Here is an 18,096-nt window from a genome sequence, read left to right as displayed (position 1 = left end):
GGCGCAACACCTTATTCCTTGGTGTATGGTGCGGAAGCCATCTTACCTTTGGAAGTCGAGATTCCATCCTTGAGAGTTTCCTTGCAACACCTGATTAATGATGAGACACACAGAGTCTCTCGGCTGCATCAGCTGGAGATGTTAGATGAAAAACGTCAGACAGCTCTGACACATTTGCAAGCATACCAAAACCGTCTCCGTCGCTCTTATAATAAGAAGGTCAAAGGGCGACACTTCGAAGTGGGAGACCTGGTTTTAAAGGCAAATCCCAAGAATGCACAGTCTACTGACATCATCAAGGGCAAGTTTGAACCCAATTGGGTTGGGCCTTTCATAGTAACTGCAGCCTATGGCTCGGGGGCATATCAGCTTGCGACTCCCGAAGGTGAACCTTTGTCTGATCCTATCAATAGCATGCATCTTCGCAAGTACTGGGCATAGTTTTTTGTCAGGTATTTCTTCAAATATGATCCTGAAAAGAAAAAATACAAAAAAAATACAAAAAAATACAAAAAAATACAAAAAAAATGAAAAAATACAAAAAAATACAAAAAAAATGAAAAAATACAAAAAATACAAAAAAAATGAAAAAAAGCAAAAAAGCAAAAAAATAAATGATTCGCCCTCTAGTGAAAACCTGGCAAACAGGCGCTTTGGGCAAGTACCATGGTGAAAACCTGGCAATCAGGCGCCATGAGTAATGAGATTATTGCTCCGTCATCTATCATGACTTCTCGCCATGCTTTCTCTCGGCCAGTTATCATGCTTATTGTTCACTCAACCCAATGTTTTATTCCAAACCTGTTATTGGTCAACATCACTGTCTTGCTTATTCCAGTGTCTTGTACATATGTTTTGGTCCTGGTTTATGTGTTTTTCAAGTGCGCATTGGGTGTTTTTCCCTTGTCATGATCAATCACTAGAGCATAAAAATGGCAAAATGTCCTGAAATAATTCAAAAAAATCAAATAATGTCCTGAAATAATCTAAAAAAAAAAATCAAATAATGTCCTGAAAAAAATTCATAAAAATCGAAAAATGACCTGAAATAAGATCATAAAAATTGAAAAAAGTCCTGCAAAAAATCCTAAAAATTTCAAAAAGTCCTGCAAAAAATTCATAAAAATCTCAAAACGTCCTGAAAAAATTCATAAAAATCTCAAAATGTCCTGAAAAAAGTCATAAAAATTGGAAAATGACCTGAAATAAAATCATAAAAATTGAAAAAAGTCCTGAAAAAAAAATTCTAAAAATTTCAAAAATGTCCTGAAGAAATCCATAAAAATCGAAAAATGTCCTGAAAAAATCTCTAAAAATCAAATAAAGTCCTGAAAAAATGAACAAAAAAATTGTAAAAACTCCAAAAACCAAAACAAACATTTTGCAATAAAGTATTCCCTTTATGCATCGACAGCTCACCGAGTATACATCCAACGATTCACAATCCAACATTGTGCTTTAATGAAATCACGCATTAACAGATGAACTTTTTCAATCAAATCAAACATTCCAACCTGATCAAAATTGTCATATCAATCGAATATCAGCATCGAAAATCATTTGTCCTTGTCACATTATCATGGGTCTTATACAGGGTGTGGTATACTCGAAACCAGACTGTGTCCTGTCTTAGACGGGGTACCTCATTTCCTGAAACCAGACAGCATGATCGTCCTATCAGCATGTTCAACTTTTGACAATGAAGATCAAGATGTTTGTTTGATTTGCTTGAATTTGTGAGTCTTATCTTTTTATTGATTTATCTTTGGCTTCGATCATGTTCCTATGTTGCTCGATGATGTCACCGAGTGATTTAGAGTGACCGGGATGGCTCATGATCCTTTTCTTTTTTGATTGTGATTGTCGTTTGTCTATGATGTGTCTGTCTTTTGCAAATCGGGTTGCATTTTAGCTCTGGCCTTCAATGCCATGATGCTACGCATCCATTTTGCTAAATAAAATAAAGGTTCTCACCTACAAAGTGCATTACTGAAAGCAAATTTTTGGTCATCTCTAACTGTCTTCTATCTCATTTCTTCTTACTAACATTTCTTCCGTCCGGTCGAATAGTCAGTTCGGTCTAGTGCTCCGATATCCAAAACCATATTGTGTCCTGCATCCATTTGGTTAGTACATTTGCATTCCATCACATATTACATCAAGCATTTTATCCATTTCATTTCATAAATACATCCAAAATACATAAAAATGCATCCATACATGTTCATAAACCAGTGCATAAGTCATCCATACATGCAAAAAAAACCATAAGTCATAACATATTGCATCCATCATATCGATGCATATCATATCACATATCATAATAATGTCGGAGTACAAAATCGGACTGTCTGTCCTAAGTATGGCCCGCAGGCTGACTACATAATGTCAAACTACATGATGTCCACTGTCTGTCATATGGAGCACGTGCCTCTGTCACTGGGTGCTCCCTCTGTCCTCCTCATCCCTGCCATGTCTCGCAGATGATGTACCTGGTCCTGGTCCTGGCTGCGGTGGTCTCATCGGTCCACTCCCTCCTATGCTGCTCAATGACCTCCGAGAGCGTGATCTGCTCTCTGTCCTCGATCGTGCCCGATATGAAGGTGCTCTTCGCTCTGGTGGAACTGCACCCTCATATAGTGTCCTCCAGTACAGTCTCTCCTCGCCGGTCTCTACTAGCATCTGTGCCATCTCCCGTGCACTGGCATCCCTGATCGACCCAATGAACTCAGCGACTCTCTGTCCCTCTCGCTGTGCCTGAGCTATGGCTGTATCCCGAGCCTCTGTGAGTCTGGCTATCTCCGCTCTGAATTGCTCATGCTGTCTCTCCAATATTGCAATATAATCCTGCTGGCTCGCTATGGTAGCCCGGTACATGTCTATCTCCTCTGTCCTAGCTATCTCTGGCTCTATGGGAATATCTTGCAAAGTCTCCTGATCCGCTGTGTCTGGCTCCTCGTCATCCTCCTCATCCTCGTCATCCTCCTCGTCCTCATCATCTCCCTCCTCTCCTGTGAGTGGGAAGTCCTCCTGTCTCCTCGGTACTGGAATATCCGGATCGGTCAAAGGCACTGGCCGTTGCTGTGCGAACCATGTCTCATAATCCTCTGTAGTCCCAGCATCTACCACATCTGACATCCAATCCCACTGTCTCTGCTGTAACTGTGCAAAGTCGGCATATGCTATACGTGGCTGAATCATACTACCCCACTGACTCGTCTCTCGGTGAGATCGAGCAAAGTATGCAGTCCTCCAAGGAACATCCTGTGTCTCTCCAAACTGTCGTCTGACCCTCTCTGGCAGGTATAACTCAATCACTCTCTGACGGTTTACTGGTCGCCCAATCAAGTACCTCTCCTGTCTGCAGTATGGTAACTCATCATGATCATCTGACCATCCGGGGCACTCTAGATATGGCCTCCATATGAACTCCCTAAGTCTGTCTAGCTCATGTCGCCAGTATAATATGTATCCAAAAGGACCCTGTCTCAGTGCTCCACCATAGCTGTACACGTATGGTCGGTGTGGTACCACCTGTCTATCTGTAATCGGCCGACATATGGCAATATGCTCAAATGCCCATACCTGAAGCAATGTCACTCCACAACTCAGCGTCTGCACTCCCTGATACGCTATCTGATGTAGCTGGAAATACAACATAGCAAGTACACATGGTCCCCATGCGTACACTGTCCCCTCTGTCACCATCTGCTCTAATACTCTTCCCCAACCAATAGGGAATCCATGTCCTCGTCTATCACCTGCCAGAAGACATGCTATGACCACTGCTATCACCACACATCGCTGCTCATACTCGGCTGCCATAGTCTCCCACCGAATCTCCCTCTCGACAATGTCTAGATCCTCTGCGTCACACTCAAACAGTCTGCATAACGCGTCTCTCCCTGTCACTGGGTCGTACTCTATCATCTCCCCATGTATAGGAATGCGGAGGATGCGCCATACATCCTCTAGAGTCACTGTCGCCTCGCCAGTCGCCAAATGGAATGAGGAAGTCTCTGAATGCCATCGCTCTGCCAATGCGGTAAGCAATCCTGTGTTTGCCCTAATTTCGGGCATATATGTGATGTAATACAATCCCAGTCCAGCTAATGTGTCTCTCTCTGTGCTCCTGAGTCTATGTCGTAGCATGAAACAGTCCGGTCGATTCTCCCGTGCGATCAATGGATATTGTCGACTCTGCATCACAATCGGGGCATCATTTTGTCAGTTTTAGGGTTTTGCTCCTACGGGTTGCATTTCCTCATTTTCATGTCCAAATTGGGGTGTTTTTCATCTACATTGGCCTATCCTACCCTTCCCCCCCCCTGTTAGGTCATTTGCATGCAATTTCACCTCAAAAACTAGGTTTTTTTGACAACTTGCGCCTGTGTTGGATAAACTTGCGCCTGTGTTAGATGAATTGCGCTTGTGTATTCATACACAAGCGCAGAACTCCTTACACAAGCGCAGGTTTAGACCACACAAGCGCAGGAGTTCATTTTGGTGCCTCCTGTGGGTCCCGCAATGTCCCGTAAGCCATCAAAATTCATGAAATCAAAAACATGGGTTTTTGCGATACATACCGCTGCTCCTGCATCCTCCAGTCGTCTGAATGTGCGTACACGTTCTCCAAGGTGATCTGCTGTTGGAATGTTCGCCATCTGTCTGCAAGTGTCCTTGTCCAGAGCAACAAATCCTTCTCTTTAGCTAGTGCAAATGAGTCATTTTCACCCTCTTGGTCCCATTTATAGCTCTTTGTCATTGCATAGATGGACGTGCGTCCTCTCCATCTTATGTTGGTCGCGGTCTTGTGCACATTAAATTGCTTGTCTGTCATGCATCCGATCTCCGATTGTCAGTCTGTTCGATCCTATCATTTTTATCGATCAATTGGCCTCTTTTCCGCATGTTTCCGGCCAATTCCTCGAGGGGGCATGCATATGTCATTATTATTGTCTGGGGCATTTTTATTATTGTTCTTTGAAACAACGCTCAGAATCGCATTGTCTCAAAGAGGGGCAAAATGTAGACACCCAAAAATGGTCAACGCTTGCGAGGTCATACTTTAACATTTGCGCATTGCCTCATTTTAGGTTTTTGCGTCGCATTAACATTTCTCCTATGTCACGCACTTGATTTTTATCATTTTGCGAACATCGAGTCATTCTTCTATATTCTTCAATCGTCTCGTCCTCGAATTTGGTCTTGTCGACAACATTATCCAGTCATGATTTTGATCGATTTTATCTTGTCATCAATCGTTGTCATATTCAATCTTGTCATCTTGCGATCAATTTGTCATTGATCGTGGTCGTTATCAATCTTGTCATCTTGCAATCTATTTTATCATCGATCCTCGTCCTCTTGTCAATCTTGTCATTTTGCGATCATTTCACTATCAATCATTATCTGTCTCAATTGTGTCAATTTGGATCAAATCATGTCAATTGGCGTATTTCTCAATCAAATCATTTTGTCGTATTGGTCATTTATCAAAATCAAATCATGACATTAATTATCTCTAATCAAGACCTAATTGTCATCTTCGCATTTCTAATTCGTCTTCTAGGGTTTTATGATTTGGTCATTTAACCTAATTTGCCATTTCTTCCTCTAGGATTACTAAATTATTTATTAATCCTAAGTCTTCTTATTACAATTAAATCTTTATTTAATTGGCTAATTATTCCTCTTTGTGAATTGATTAATAAATGAAAAATTATTAATTAATTCACTAAATCCTAATTCTAATTTCCATCAATTTCCAATTTTCTAATTTGTCATCAATTTCAATTTCCTAATTTTTCAAATTTCTAATTTCTTTTCCCTCCTATTTCATCTCCTAATTCCATGGGAATGGCATGTCAATTTGTCATGAAATTGTCATAATTGATAATCAATCAATTTTGACATAGAATGTGTCATAATCAATCAATCAAAATTGTGCATGGAAAGTGCATAATTTGCATAATTTGTCATAATTAACATATTGATTTGCAATTTCCATTTGAATTGCATCATGCCAATCTTGTCACTTCTCCAATTTCTCTATAAATTGGATAATTTTTCTTCAATCAACCTCTTCAATTACTTCTTGAAATCCGAATTGTTGTCAAACTATCAAATTTTAGTTCTAGTACTCTTGAGCTTTTTGCTTTCAATTGTGAGGGCACTTGTAGGTGAGATCCACAAAACTATTGAAGAGGAAAGAACAACAATGGAGCCGCATGGAAGGAGTATTCAATCTTGGATCTGGTTTGCTTAATGTTTTCTTTTGAATGCTTTGTTTCCATACCTCTATTGAATGTGCTTTGGAATTAGGTTCATTTCATGAGTATTCCTTTGATTATGTTATCATGTCTTGTGTTTTGATTGATCTACTTATGTTTTGATGATTCCTAATTTCTACCCCACAGGATCAATGAACAAATCACAAAAACCAAGTGATCAAATAAGGTCTTAAACATAACCAAGTAATCTCCAGATGATAACAGATCATCCTCAATGCCGGTTAACAATATAACTTGTCAGTGAACCAAATACCAGTGACTGTGCATAAGTCACTGAACATGTCGATGAACATAACCAAAGATCTCCAAGTGTTCTCAAGTGTTGACAAGTGTTGACATCAATGACAAAACCAATGCAACACATCCATAATACCAACACAAGTTCCCAAACCAGCTCTAATACCATTTGGTGTAGTCAAGGTAGGGAAATCCTATGAAGGACAGCCCATCCTTGCAATCTAACACATAAACCATGCAAAATATACTGGTAACCGGTAACAAAATGCCAAAAATAGCAGAAAGAACAACCGGTAATAAAACATAACACATAATCGGTAAACAATACGAGCGATTCTTATTACAGTCTGAAGAATTACACATGCAACATGCTGGATCGCGATCCAGGATACAAACAATGTTTACAACACAATTACAAGATCCGCAGATCATCCACATATCAAATCGGCCTCCGGAAACAGTCTACAGTTCTATCCTAATCCAGACCTCAGCCTTCTGGCCTCAATCCACCATATCAGAATCTCGCTGGATCTACATCTTCGCTTGATCTCTAAACTCTGTCTTTGATCTTCTAACTTCTGCCTTCTCAAATGATTCGCAAACCTCCATTTATACCACCCGCAAATAATTACAACTCAATCAAGTCGGCCCAAAGACCAACCGGTTCATGAAACATGTAATGGTAACATGTTGGCTCCAATCACTAAGAACAACTTCCAAAATACATAAAACAATGCGTGGTCCTCTGGGAACATCGGACACGACACAAGAAACATAATTCAATGATCCGCAAGTCACGGATCAACCACAACCCGATCCAACTTCGCTCAACACATTGCCAGAATAACCAGTAAGAACATATCAATCTGACCCAATACCAGAATCGATAAATCGTCGGGATTAAATCCAAAAGCCATGAAACTCAAACACGGAAAAGACCACAAACACAAGGGAATAAACCCAAAACCACAACGCTAAACTCTCAAACAAGAAGAAATGCCACAATCTCAAGCAATTCCACTGAAAACTACTCAATCGGTAAGAACTAGACCGGTGCTCCTGCATCAGAAATGCTTGACAATAGTGCTTGGGTGCCCTTGTCAAACGGCTCGAATGCAGACAACATATGTGTTTCCTTGAAGTTTCATTGGAAAAGTGTTTGGCAATAGTGTGTGGATGACCTATATATATTAAAAAATAATAATTTAAAAAAATAAAAAATATCTTATATATTAAAATTAAGAATTCTGTAATTATAAAATATGCTGAGATGATTAAAATATATATATTAATTTAAATAAAATTAAAAATAATGCTCAACATATAAATAGTTATTGTAGATTTAAATTCCTTCCTAACTATTTTCTTAATAAATGATTGTTTTTCTATAAATAATTTACTTTTATAAATGTGTACTTAGCTCAAATTTATTACACTTAAATATATAAGAATACACAGATTTTGATGTTTGTCATAGAATAGTTCAAATATATTAAAATAAATCATGGTGGAGAATTTATGTCCAATTTTGAATCACTCTTTCTGGACCCATGGCCTTAAGTTGACTTCTTATAAATTAATTCAAATAATATTATATTAAAAATAAATATATTACAAATATCACTTATATGTAATATTTTTGTATATTCAATAATGTATATATTTTATAATGGGAAGCACTACCAGTATATTAACAGAAGAAAATTCAATTACATATTATGTAGGTGGCTCAGTAAGAGTGATAGAAATAGCCAATCCCTGCTCCAATATCTAGAATCCTATGAGGCAGAAGACTGTTGTTGATTGACATGAATGCTCTGAACTCGCTTGTATTGTACTTCTTTTTCACTCCCTTCTTGAAGAGGTTCCAAGCCTTTTGCATTTTTACCTTCTTTCGTTTGGGTTTGAGCATCATCCTTGCTTCCAGAACCACTAGCAGATTGTTCACAGCCTCACTTAAGTGTTAAACATTCAGAATTAATATGTTGCTTAAACATTCTCTAGACTTAATATGTTGCTTAATGTGTGAATTAAGACTGACCATAAATGTAGATATTACATGCATGTATGATATTCTCAAAGCATTCAATATCACCATCCATTTGTCATCCCATTATTGTTTTCTCATATCACAAAATCCACATTCTACATCTTAATGAAAACAAGATCCTCCAAATATAAAGGGGACTAGAGAAAACCATTCCTTAGCCAAATCTATGAATCTCAAAGATTCCTTTATCAGTGGTCTTCCTCTATTACTTATGGTATCGATTCACAACCCCATATCTCCATGTTGCTTTTCTATCTTTTCAAAGAGGGAATCCTCAACCCAAGGCATTTGAATCCAATAATAATATTGTGTTCAGTCCCGACCATCTTTTTGGATTTGGGTCAATAATACCATCATGATCCTAATAGACTCCATGATTAGCATAATATGTCGTCTTCCCTATTAGTTTTTCTGTATATGTGGGAAATAGAGAAGTCATTAAGCAATTCTAAACTTTCCCAAATCCTTTGTGTATGCAAGAATCAGTGTAATCAAAAATATGAAAATTAAGATCAAAAGCTAACATACCAATGAGATTCCTAGATAAAAGACTAAAATAGACTAAACTAGCTAATGTTTTGTAATGTATCTCATTGTTCTCTATCTCATAGGATCCCTCAAGGCAATGGTTGCCCTCAGATCATTGAGTAACTGACTTAGGAATGACGACTCCAAGAATGAGTGATAAAAATGATCTATATGCAAGAATGCATCTAAGATCTATATGATATGTTGATTAAGATAAAGATGTGTTACTATGATGAAGATGAAGCTATGATAAAGATATTAACAAACTATACTAACATGATTCATGATTTAAAAACTATGTTATTATGTTCCTAAATGATTAAAATGCTATGATAACCAAAGAGGGGCAAAGTGCTTGAAAGAATTAGACTATAGTGTAGATGCATGAAAACTTGGATATGGATAATGAAGGAAATGAGTCCTATTTATAGAAGAAATAGGGAAATGTATGGTTAAGATCAAATAATATTAACAAAGGCTGGGATTGAAAGCTATTCAATCCATGTTTACAATTTTCACGAATGAAATGGTGACAATTGTCAATAAGAGGTGGCTTGAGAAGGGATGTAAGAGGCATTAAATGCTTGAGAAGACATGAGGGTCACCCTAGGAGGGTTAGGTTAGGGTTAACCAATGGATAAAGCTTTTACCCAAGGGTGAACTCTCGTGCAAGGGTTAATAAGATAACTAGGGTCAAAACAATGAATGCTTGATGAAACCCATGGGTTAAATGAAGGTTAAGTTAAAGAGGAAGTCTCTAACCATGGGTTGAGATTGAATTAACCATTAATGGTTAGGAAGACTTTGAGAATTAACTTGTTGAAAACATAAAGCCTTTAATGCATTTCAAAGACTTTGAGGAATTTTTGAGAAGTGACTTCTCTTAAGGAATGTGCAAATGTTTAAGAGATGGATTAGGCTAATTAGGGTGATTAGAAGAATCTAGAAGACTCCAAAAGGGGTTTAGTCATGAATTTAGGAGAATGCAAGTGGGAGGTATTTTTAGATTTTATTTTTGAAATAAAGTGATTTATTCCAAAAAGTGGATGACAACTTGCATTTTTGGAAGATATTTAAATAAAATTTGATTTATTTAAATTGGAAGGGGAATTTTAATTAAAATGTGGATTTAATTAAATGGGAAAATGGGATTAATTAAATAAAGGCGATTTATTTAATTAATGGGTTGGATGTGGCTAAATGAATTAAATTAAATAAATTGAATAATTTATTTAATCAAATAGTTAAATGTGGGGGGAATTAATTAAATATAATTTAATTAATAGAGGAATGTGATTAAATAAATAATAAATATTTATTTAACTAGATGGTCATATTTATACGTCTACATGTTGCCCCTCTTTGAAGTGATGTGCGTGCACATGTTAGTTCAAAGAAAAATCGCTTGATGTTGTTGATGAGGTTTTCAATTTTTGCCCCAGATGTGGATTTGGTGAATGATATTATGATGATGCCCCCTCGGGAGATGAATCGGGGACTTTTTATTTTTGGCAAGAATTTGAAAAAATTTCATTTTTTGTGATTTTATTGATCATGTTGAAGATTTGAATTTCTTGAAGATTCGCCGATCGATTTATCTCCTGAAAAAATGATGTTGGTTAGGTTAATAAATGTGAAAAAGTGGAAAAATATATGCCCACTTATTAACCTTCCCTTTTACCCCTTAAAAAGGTAAAAAGTGAAAAAGAAGATTCATTTTTACACTTGTCTTCTTGTGATTGGTGAGTTGGAGCTCTGACGAGACGATGTCAATTCCCTATCAGTCTCACTGATTTGAGTGCGTCAGGCGATACTAGAGGCCTGTCGCATATGGACGACCGATAAGTCTCCAAAATCTATTCCTTTTTGCATGATTTTTTGTGGATTTTTGTCACATTTTTCAAAATGTTGGGTCAAATTTAACTTTTTTAGCGCATAGATCTAGATTCCTAGCACATACGCAATGTGTTTTAGCACATGGCTAACTAGGATTTTGTTTTAGTGCATTCACCCAATAGGTTAGCGTGTCATATGTGTAGATTAGTGCATATGGATAGATTAGCGTATATGATTTTAGTGCATTTGCTTGTTGTGTTAGCGTGTAAGGTGATTAGTGCATCATGCTGGAAAATGTGAAATGTTGGGTTGTTGAGTTGATTTTTTATTTTGAATGAACTTGAAACTGATTTAATTGAGGTTAATATGCATATGATTGCTTGAATTTCTTGATATGGATCCTGATATGGTTCATTGATATGTGTTTCTGATATGGGGCACGTTATGGGTTGTTGATATAGATCATTGATTTGTTGTTTTGATATGAGTCATGATATGAATCACTGATATGGGGTATTGACATATGGGATTACGATATGTGATACTTTGATATGTTGTTTGTTGATATGTTGTTTTGATGCTCTGATATGTTGCACTGATATGGTTTCTGATATGATTTTTTAAATGATTGTGATATTGATTCTTGATATGATTATGATATTGATTGTATGATATGATGCTCTAATATGTATATGATGTCTGTGTTGATTGGATAGTTAGATTTTGATATTACATTCTCAATTAAATGGATTACATTGATGTGTTTTCATAAAGTTGAGTTGATTGATGACTGATGATGGATATGTTTTGATTGGCAGGTTGTTTTAGGTGTGCTACAGTCTCAGAAGAGATTCCTGAAGACATGGCATTTGATTCCTCGCCTATCACAGGCGGATAGAAATATGATCGAGAGATGTGGATTATCATCTCTTATGGACATGCCTCGGTATACGATTAACAAAGGTTTATTGACAGATTTAGTAGAGAGGTGGCATGGCAACACCAACACCTTCCATCTAGCGATAGGGGAAATGATGGTGACACCTGAGGATATTCATAAGATCTTTCAAATTCTTGTGGCAGGTGATCTGCTGCCATATAAGCATACTGAGGAGGGTGGTATGGAGGCTCTGTGATGGGTTTTCTAGGATGAGCGGATCAGCGGTTATGAGATCCCATGGTAGGAAATAGAAGATAGTTATGCTCCTCTTCCATCTGTACTTGCAGGTTTTATTGGCGGTTTCCTATGTCCCAATCGTAGGTCGAAGGGACTGGCAGTTGGATGGGGTTTGGTTTTGGAGGATCTGGTAACACAGGGCAGGAGATTTTCTTGGGGGTCATGCATGTTGGCCCACTTATACAGGGAGCTACACCAGGTTGTGTATCGGGGATACATGAGTTTATCAGTAGGAGTTACATTGCTACAGGTGTGGGCCTGGGAGCATATAGTGGTGACACGACCACTTGCAAATAGAGATAGACCAGTTGGTTGGCCATATGCTTATGTATATATAGGTGTATTTATCCAACGGAAGCTGGGCAAATTAGAATATTGGCGGTGGGTGTTGGATGACGTAGATACTGTCATCTGGGACCATATTTGGATTGTGAGGTGTGGGTGAAGGATGGGCTAGATATGTCCTATGTATATATGTCTAGTTATTTGATCGGGCAAACACCCTTTATTATTGAGATATTTTTGCACAGTCGGGTGTATAGGCAGTATGGACAACAATAGGGTATACCACAGGGAGCCTGCTTATATGTTCGTTGCCAACACAATCTAGGTCAGAGTGGGGTCCTACCATTGACAGTGATGTGGTTGTGGTGGAGTACATGAGTCTAGCCAAACAAGTCTAGGATTATGGAGTTGGAGTGATGGATGAAGGTATGAGTGTTGAGTACTCACAATATTGGATTACACATGTCGTGCCATGATTATCTGAGCTAAGAGAGACAGTTTTGTACTTGGATGATGATGAGGAAGAGGAGCTTCCATAAAGCCAAGGAGGATAGAGACGGAGAGATGATGATGAGGGAGACAATGATGAGGAGGGTGATGATGGTGGTGGTGGGGTGACTGGTGGTGGTGGGGGTGTCATGCAATGGGAGGTAGATGAGATGTTGTTTGAGCTACACAGAGGAGGAGATCATATGTTCTCCCTCCACTGGATTCTAAGAAAGGTACAGGGGTAGTAGGGACTTCTTCTCAAGTTCCTATTCAGATTAGAGTGCCCTCGCATTAGCAGGATGCATAGATTAGGGCCTTGCAGATCTCAATGAAGCAGCTATAGGCACAGGTAGGAGCGCATCAAAGACAGATCACTCACCTGCAGACTGAGAGAGATACTATTGTGGAGCAGCAGGGACGAGCGAAGGCCCTTGCAAATAGATTGGAGAGAGTAGTAGCATGAACCCCACTCCAAGACATGCTTAGAGAGTTACAGTACTTAGCCAAGGAGGCAGAGCATTACCGATGACTATATTAGGATTTGGTCCCTTGAGATGAGAGAGTGCCTAGCTATGCTGCAGTAGCCTTCGCTCGAACTGGACGTAGTCATACCAGGATGAAGAGAAGAGGTGTGACTAGACCTGGACAATGAGATCCACCTAGCGGAGACCCAGGAGCGGGGACATCTGTAGTGAGACCATCTGCATCTGGAGATAGTCATACTTGATTGTCTCATTTTGTGATATAGATTAGTTTTGATGTATCTCATATACAAACATGATATTTATTTGTATATTTTGACCTTGTTTTGAGATTATATGAGAAATGACAGCGACTTTTCCCTAGTCCATATGTGATGCTTCATGATGATTCTTATGTATGGATGTGATGAGTTTTATCTTATGATTCTTTAATGGTGATTTTATTGATGAATGTATGTAAATGATGTTGTTCATATGATGATGGTTTATATATGTTTTGAAGGTGATATATACCTATATGATGAAAAATGCCTATGTGATGATGATTGATCTTTTTCATGGTAAATGCATTTATGTGATGGGTATATGATAGACATATGATATGATGAGTCCTAATGATAATGCAATTCTTCAACGTACAAATGGTAATGATGATGATGATTGTGAAAATGTTACGTAAAATGATATATACAATGGTACCATGATGAGAATACTAAATGCAACTATATGTGAATGCAACTAATATGATCTATTCATGCAATTATTTATGCGATGTTGTCATTCTATTAGCCAGTTATTTGTGCTGCTTTTTGTCATCATTGAGCTTTTGAAATGTTGGAATTTGGTACAAACATTGATGGTATATTTAAACCATGATGACTTGATTAAAACTTTCATAGATTTTGATATTGCAAAATAACACAAGTGTCAAGGTATATACCAAAATGACATGAGTGTTGTTTGAGTAAAATAGACAAGAGTTAACCATTATTATGTGCAAAATGTGAAATATCCTCAATGATATATTTCCAATAATGTCTCGAGACAAATTTGCATCACACGAATGATCACCTCACAAATAGAAAACCAATAAAATATCAAACTTCCTCCTTGCTTCTCTAGCTCAATGCATCCTTGAGTTGCTCAAGAGATCTAATAACTCAAAAATTAAGATACAAACAGTCAAACTTCATGCTAAGAGTAAACAAATCATGATTCACAATAGATCATCCATCATGTTCTATTTTTATGTAGATCCTGGTGGTGATTTTGATGTTAATTATGACAATTAGCTTTGATATTTGTCTTTGTGGTATGTTTTGATCCTTGTTTGTGATGCACTTTTTCTCTATTGTTAATTGTCTGTTTGATGAAACCTAAAATAGAATGCCCCCACTGAGATCAGGATTTTGCCCCCAGTTTGACACAACTAAAAAAGTTTGGATATGTACACTGATCGCCAAGCCATGGTGAGACATCATGTGGATAATTTGTTGTAAACAAAGAAGGATAGTGACGATGCTAAGTGTGTCCAATCTTGCATGTGTTAAGGATGTTTTGTGCAAACTGTGCACAATGTGCCAATGGCTTTAGATCAGATGGATGTAAAAGATGATAATATGTACTAATAGATGAAAGAGACAATTTATCACAAATAGCACCTGTTGCCAAGTTTTCACTACTTGCTTTTATTGCACTTTTTTATTTATATATTTTTTTGTATTTTTCTTGATTTTTTGATTTTTATGTATTTTCCCCTTATTTGTGCATTGGATAATTCATGTATAGAACTTTTTGAGATGGACGTTGTTGATAGGTTCCCTTATGATGTAGACAATTGATATGTTCTAGATCCATAGGCGAATATGATGACAAAAGGACCTAGCCAATTTGGTTCAAATTTGCACTTCTTTTCCCGATCCTGTTGATTGTGGGGATTTTCCTTTAGTACCAAGTCACCTAATTGAAATGATCTTGACTTTACTTTTTGGTTGTAGATCTAGCACATGCATTATTGATATGCTTTGAGGTCATCAAAAGCACGTTGTCGATATTCATCTAGCAGCTCTAATTATTGCAGTCTGTTTACTCGATATTCCTCATGAAGTAGTCACCGGTTAGGAGGTACCTCAAAGAGATCAATCCAGACCGGTCAATAAGAGTAAACACAATGAAAGCACAAAGATATGATGAATTCAATACAAAACAGATTGAATTATTTCAAGAAAACTGATTACAATCAACTGGTAACATCTCGGGTACAAAAACTGGCTCATAGGCTTGCTAAAACATGCTCAAAGTACATAATAGGTCACAATCGAGACCTTAAATCTCAAGATCTATCTTCTACGCTCAATCTGAATTACTTGATTCTTTGATTGTTATATTCTAATGCGCAATTAAAATTATATATGCAATCCAAGGGATCCGGTCGGCACAAAAAGGGATCAAAACCCAAAGAACAAGACCTAACGTGTAAAACCAACAAGGTTGGCCTCTACCAAGAGATTCCTCCAAAAAATACAAAGGATTAAAGGTAGACCATGGGAAAAGGTCGGCCACATGCCAAGGAACATTGAAATCAATGCCCAAGGCTATGCAAGCTTTGGAAGGGATTTTGGTAGATCACCAAAATAGGTCCAAGCAACTGGTATCAAGCAGTCAACCGGTAACAGGAAACTGTCAAAGAAACCGATAGCAATATCTTGTCAGAAAATGATCCAAATGCAATGCGTTCTAGAAATAAGAAATAAGATCAAGTCTTTAAGTAGAATCCAACTCCATGGGATCCGGTGAGCCAAAACCGGTAGACACAGAAAGAAATGTTTTTGGTTGATGCAAGATTGCCAAGAACCAAGGATGCTCCTGCATCAGACATCTAGGGTTATTGAAAAAGGGAGCCTCTCACTTTGTTGGGGTCAGAGGGAAACCAAGGGGGTCTACCTCTTCCTAAGAAATCTAAGATGAATCTTGAACTAGCCTGTCCTTCCACTTCACAAGATACTCCTTATATTGACTGCTCCAGGTACTACACCCAATCCTACTATCCAAAATGTCTTCAATCTAATTTGGTCCCTTCCATGGCAACTGTTTCTCCAAGTTTGCAATACTGTCTTCACTGAATTCTGGTTCATGATACTCATGAAGATGTGCATTGTTAAACACAGGTGAAATTCTCAGACTATCTGATAGCTCCACTTCATATGCATTTCTAGAACTGAACTTCCTCAAAATCTTGCAAGGTCCAAACTTTATCATCTGCAACTTGTTATAAGTTCCAACCGAGAATCTCTCTCTTCTTAGATATACCATCACTTCATCACCAACATCAAATTTCTTATGTCTCCTCTTTGCATCTGCCTTCTCCTTATACTTTTTGTTCATGTCTTCCAAATGTTGCTTAACCTAAATATGTAAGTCCTTCATGTGATCTACAAAGTCTTTTTCTTCTAAACTTCTTTGGTCTTCACTGCTAATAGCTCTTAATTTTGATATACCTCTAGGATGCACTCTGGTAACAATCTCAAAAGGTGTTCTTTTGGTACTCATGTTTACTGAATTATTGTAGGCAAACTATGTTTGTGCAAGAATCAAATCCTAGCTTCCGGTTTTATATCCATCTAAACATCTCAACAAATTTCCCAAGCTGCGGTAAACTACTTCTATTTGTCCATCAATCTGTGGGTGAAAAGTAGAACTGAACTTCAAACCTGTCTTCATCTTCTTCCAAAGTGTTCTCCAAAAATAGCCAACAAACACTCGAAAGCACGATGTCCTTCTCCTCCACACTTATAGAAAGTCCCTCTAAATTCTCTCTTGTCTTGTCTTCCAAAATTATCATTCTGGTAGCCATATAATTCTCTCCTCTAGTAGAAATTCCTATCATCTTTCCATTATGAATTACCTTCTTTGTTTACTTCCTTGTACTTGTTTAGATCTATACAGGTACCTCTTCCTCTAGTATATCCTCTTCCTCCTTGAAATCTATCTTCAAGAAACCTTCCACCTTTGCTCATGTCTTTTGTTTAACTTCTCTTCTACCTTTAGGACATACTGGTAAGCCTCTTTGACACTCTATAATTTGATCAAACTAATCTCATCTTGTATAGACATCCGCAATCTATTCAAATATCTAGCAACTTGTTTAACTTCATCATCAACATGTCCGGATCTGATATTCAACTTGTAAAATGCTTCGGTGTACTCCTTCACACTAGATTTCTTTTGTCTCAAATTCTGCAACTTCCGAAACAAATCCACTTGATAATTCATCGGCATAAACTTTGACTTCAACTTAGCAACCATCTAATCCCATGTATTGATCCTCTCTTCACCTCTCCTTTGTCTATCAACTTGCAAATGCTCCCACCAAAGAGATGCATGACCTTTCAACCGGGTACAGGCATATTTCACCTTCCTTTCTTCTATAGTGTTTTTAAAATCAAAATATTTTTCCATCTCCGAAATCCAATCCATCAATTCATATGAATCCAACTTCCCATCATATTTCAGTGGGGTAAAATGAGGTTTAGTATTCACCCTACTCAAAACCCTCAAAAACCTTTCCTCATACGGATCAACCGCCGATGGGTTTGCTTGTTCTGTCGAGGCTTCTTCTCCTTCATCTTCACTTACATCTTCAATATGTAGGCCTCTTCTCTAGGTTGTCTCCATGGCTTCCAACCGAGTTGCTATACCTCGCAACATTTCCATCACAAC

The sequence above is a fragment of the Cryptomeria japonica genome, chromosome 8, assembly GCF_030272615.1.
Source record: "Cryptomeria japonica chromosome 8, Sugi_1.0, whole genome shotgun sequence".
NCBI classification, from domain to species: Eukaryota; Viridiplantae; Streptophyta; class Pinopsida; order Cupressales; family Cupressaceae; genus Cryptomeria; species Cryptomeria japonica.
This window is presented reverse-complemented; position numbering follows the sequence as displayed.